The following is a 5,368-nucleotide window of genomic DNA, read 5'->3' as shown; positions in this document are numbered from 1 at the left end:
ACAACTATCCCTCACCTTCACCTCTTATTATAGAATAAATACAAAAATCAACATGCAGTGGAATCTGCAGTAAATTGAGTCTTTTATTAATATACCGGCTGGGCTCAACATTTATTTCCTATCCGTAATTGCCCCCTGGAGAAGGTGGGGCTTGAGCAGTACTGTTGCACCGCTGCAGTCCCCCCTTCTGTGTGGTGCAGGGACACCTCATATGATGCCAATACGAAGGGAGTTCCAGGATTTTGACCCAGCGACGCTGAATGAAATGCTGTTTGTAAACTCAACCCCACCCCCAATAGCCAGGAAATGTTTTAAGCTCAAGGGAGTTTGAGAATTCTGCTAAAGGAAAAGACCAAAATGATATAAAACTAAAGTGCTGGAGAAAGTTGATGTTTCAAGTTCGACAGACCCTCCTGCAGAATCCAAGCAAACAGAAAGTTTACATCAATAAAGAAATGCAGATGCTGGAAATCTGAAACAAACACAGGATTGCTGGGGAATCTGATTTTATTTGATTTCAATTATTGCTGTCAAGTGTACCTAAGCACAGTGAAATGTTTTCTTTTGCTTGCTGTACAGGCACATCATAACCTATAAGTACATACAGATCCTAGGATGATTGAACAGGCCAAGGTATACAGAGTTCTGGCTGCACAGGAGGTGTACAAAACCAAGATCAACAGTAGATGTGAAATTAGAGAGGTCCATTCAGAAGTCTAATAACAGCAGGGAGGAAGTCTAATAACAGCAGGGAGGAAGCTGTTCTTGAACCTGTTGGTGCATGTGTTTAAGCTTCTGTATTTTCTGCCTGATGGAAGAGATTGGAAGAGAGCATAAGCGGGGTGGGAAGCGTCTTTGTTGGCTGTCTTCCCGAGACAAGAGGAAGTATAGATGGAGCCAGTGGATGGAAGGCTGGTTTGTGTGATGGACTGGGCTGTGTTCACAACTCTCTGTCATTTCTTACAGTCCTGGGCAGAGCAGTTGCTGTACCGGGCCATGATGCATCGGGATAGAATGCTTCCTAAGGTGCATCTGTAAAAGTTGGTGAAGGTCCTTACGGATATGCCGAATTTCCTTAGCCACCTGAGGAAGAAGAGACATTGTTGTGCCTTCTTGACCTTCGCATCTACATGGGTGGACCAGGACAGATTGCTGGTTATCGTCACTCTTCGGAGCTCGACCATCTCTACCTCAGCTCCACTGATGTAGGTGGGGGTGTGTCCTCATCCTTTCTTCCTGAAGTTGATGATCAGCACTTTAGTTTTGCTGATACTGAGGGAGAAATTGTTATCTTTTCATCACACTGGCAGCATCTGTAGAGAGCGAAACAGAGTTAACACTTACAGTACTTGCGTTAGTTAGAAACTGTGTTTTTCTCTTTGGAACTGCTGTCCCTCCACCACATTATGTTTTTATTCTTTAGGCCACGCACATTGGCAGGAAGAGTAGAGGAGCTTATTTAAACGGAGAAAGACTGCAGGAAGCTACGGGACAGAGGGATTTGGGAGTCCTGGTCCGTGAATCAGTAAAAGGCCATCGACCAGATTCCGCGGGGAAGGCAAATGGAACGCAGGCCTTTATTTCAAAGGGAACGGGATATAAACGCAGGAAATTTTTACTAAAACGATACATGTCAGACCACAGCTGGGATAATGCGAATGGTTTCAGGGCCCTGCATCCAAGCAGAGATAGACCAGCATCGGAGGTAGTCCAGAGAAGGTTCGCTCGGCTGATCCCGGGGATGGAGGAACAGTTTTATGGAGGAGGGGTTGAGTAGTTCGGGTCCTGTACTCATTGGGGTTTAGAAGAGTGAGAGGCGACCTGATTGAAACATCCAAGATTCACAAGGACGGAACGTGGCAGGGGAGATGAGGAGAGGTTGATCCCCCCTTGTGTGGGAGAGTCTAGGACTCAGAGAGGCGTCATCTCAGAATAAGGCTTACTAATCTCTTGTGTGGGACCTTGTCAAAAGCCTTTTGAAAATAGAGATACACAATACCCACTGATTCTCCTCTTGTATTCTATTTTGCCTTTCCGAATTAAACTCTTTGTCCTCTTCTGCAGAATTTTAAATTCCTCCAAATCCTCAGGTTTGCTGCTTTTTCTGGCCAGTTTATACGTCTCCTCTTTGGCTTTACCACTGGCCCTGATTTCCCCTGTTAGCTACGGTTGAGCCACCTTCCCTGTTTTACCTTTATGGCAGACAGGGACATACAATTATTGAAGCTCATCCATTGTGTTCTTTAAATGTTTCCCTTCCATATCCTTGGCCCATTTATCCTAGCCAATGAATGTCTCATATCATCAAAGTTAGCTTTCTTTACATTCAGCACCTCAGTTTTCAGATTTAATTGTGTCTTTCTCCATCTTAAATGAAGAATTCTACCATATTATGGTCACGCTTCCCCAAAGGATCTCACACCCCAAAGTTGCTTATTAATCCTGTCTCGTTATGCAACACCCAGTCTAGGATGGTCTAGAATTTGCCTGGTGGGGTCTGCAAGGTGGTACCTCTTAATAAGTCCATGCTGATGATATTTTCTGGTATGTTGGACATCAATACCATTCCCCAGGGCCATCCTAATATTTCTCCTGATTACCGAAGTTACCGCCCCACAAAATCCGTTAGTAGCCTTTCCGTGCCCTGCATGTCTCTGTGGATAGTAACTTCTGCCCCGTGTCTCGCTGTACATCGCCTTTCCTCTGACAAACAGTTGACAGGGACATGTGGCCTTGGGTCTCCGGATGTCGCATCCTTACAAAGACCCAGGAGTCCCGGCCCCATCCCTGATCGATGGGCTGAATGGCCTGCCACAAGTGCCCAACCTCCTCCTGGCTCAGGTCCAGGGGCTGTTGAGGTTTACTTATCTGCTTGCACGTCTGATTTAGTCTCTCTTCCTTCCTGTCCCTTTAGAGGGCACTGCGTTCTCCACATATTGTACACAGCGTCCGTAGGTATTCGGTCTATCTTGTTCCTCTCTGTTCTTGCTATCAGTAACGTGGGGAACATTTCCCTTCTGGTTATCTTTTGCTTCACCTTCGAACCTGCCCCATCTCCACCTTGTTGCTCCTGTTTGTGGCTTGCTCGAGTGGGCCTCACTCTTCACTTACCAACCTCCACATCCCCTAACTGTGCTAACACCAAACATACCTGTCCCACTGCCTGTCCCTAATAGGGCGATCAGGGCACCTCTCATTCCAGCCCTGGGCTCTTCACATTAGCCGGCTCCTGACTCTGGCTGTGGAAGCTTCCTGGCTCAGATCCTGAAACCCTGTGGAGAATACATATCCGCTTGCATAGCCAAATCCCTCTGACGTCTTATACCTTCTGGTACGCTCTCCTGTTTTTGCAACATCACCTTCCCAATCTACCGGGGAAGGGTTTTCGTTCCCGACTGCTGTTATCGGTGTATTCCACAACGGTCCGATTGGCCCTGTCTTTCTAAAATACGCTACTCACGTGTGGATTAACACTTCATGCTCCCAGATTCCCTGGCTCTGTGGCACTCAGCATAATGTGAGCGGAGCCCTAGGTCCTATGACCGCGTCAGCCAAGAGGTTCACCCGACTTCTGCTCGAAGCGCAACCCCAAAACCTGCAATTCCGACAGGAAGCAATCTCTCGCTCCTCTCGAATTTTGCGGGTTTTGTCCTCCTATTTCTTTAGCTTTATCCGTTATTAGGGGTGGTGGTATTGGTACCTCTCCTGAGGACGGACCTGGAGGTGAAGCATCCCCTTCCCCATCCGTCCATTCAGACTCTGAACCAGACGAATACCAAATGCCCCCATCCCAATGGTCAGGTTCCCACTGTGAGGTCCAGTAGCGTGCACAATTTGACTGGGTCAACTTCCCAATTGGTGCTGTTTTGTTTTCTTTTCCTGTCATACTGTTGTCGGGTGGAGCGCTACCCAGTTCCGTTTCCCCTCTGTATTGTCAGCTCTCTCCTGCGCTGTCTCAACTGCTTGTGTCACGGCGATGTTTAACGCTGTTCTACTGCTGTCAACGCAGCCTTGAGCTGTCTGCTTCTGGCCTGGCACTCCACCAAGTCCCTGCATGTGGAATGCAAAGCTGTTAGCAATATCCATCACCATTTGCGGCACACCGTCCCTGTTTCTGGGGAAGCTTACCTCCCACAAGCACTCGTGTACAGCAGCCTGTATGAATGACCCTCCTTTCCCTAGTTTTCCAGTTATGATCCCCCCCCCCCCCCCATTCACACGGGAGTCCCAGTGGTGCTGACAAGTTAGTTGCAGGCCCGAATCCAGAGTCTGCCACGTTCCATCCTGGAATACGGAAGGTCCCCCCACCTCTCTGGAGCATCTGCCTTTCCCTCCTCTTCAACGTTTTCCCGAAAGCCATCCTTGTCGCCAAAAGTGTCTTGGATCACAGAGCGCATCCAAGCAGTTCTCCTGGGTTCGGTTATATGCAGGTACGAGGAGACTCAACAACAGCAAATATGCTTAAATGTGGGTGTTTCTCAGGTAATGAAAGAAGAGTCGAAAAGGAAAGGAACGAAACGCAATGAGTCGCAGGCCTTTCTGCCCAACGGGGATCCCCTGATTGACGGCTGGCCTGGAGGCTTAGGTCCCTTCCTGGCACCATCCCAATCCCCGTCCAAGGGGAAGTCCAAACAAACTCGGAACAAAACTCTCTCTCTCTCTTATACAGTGTAAGAAACAGCAAGTGCAGAAAAGCAGCTACAGAAAAACAAGCTGCTGACGCTATCTTCTTCATGTAAAGGAATATTCACCAGACTCTTTCCAGTCATGCAGCTTGTCGAATATCATTGTTAATTTTCCCGGCCTGTTTTCCCATTCTATACAAACAGATGGGCCAATGGGCTGATGGGGGGCAGATGGAGTTTAATTTAGATAAATGTGAGGTACTGCATTTTATAAAGGCAAACCAGGGCAGGGCTTATACGGTTAATGGTAAGGTCCTGGGGAGTGTTACTGAACAGAGAGACCTAGGGTTGCAGGTTTGTAGTTCCTTGAAAGTGGAGTCGCATGTAGACATGGCAGTGAAGAAGGCGTTTGGTACGCTTGCCTTTATGGGTCAGTGCGTTGAGTGTAGGAGTTGGGAGGGTCATGTTATGGCTGTATTGGTGAAGCCAATTATGGAATACTGCGTTCAATTCCGGACTCCCTGCTACGGGAAGGATGTTGTAAAACTTGAAAGGGTTCAGAAAAGATTTAAAAGGATGTTGCCAGGGTTTAAGCTATAGGGAGAGGCTGAATAGGCCTGGTGCTATTTTCCCTGGAGCGTCGGGATGTGCGGATTAGGGTGGGTTGGCTGTGGGAAATTGTCCCGTAGTGCCCAGGGCTGAGCAGGTTAGGGTGGGTTGGCCAATGGGAAATTGTCCCGTAG

This window comes from Rhincodon typus, chromosome 49, assembly GCF_021869965.1.
Source record: "Rhincodon typus isolate 14 chromosome 49, sRhiTyp1.1, whole genome shotgun sequence".
NCBI lineage: Eukaryota > Metazoa > Chordata > Chondrichthyes > Orectolobiformes > Rhincodontidae > Rhincodon > Rhincodon typus.
The sequence above is the reverse complement of the archived record's forward strand: the minus strand, read 5'-3'. Positions refer to the sequence as shown.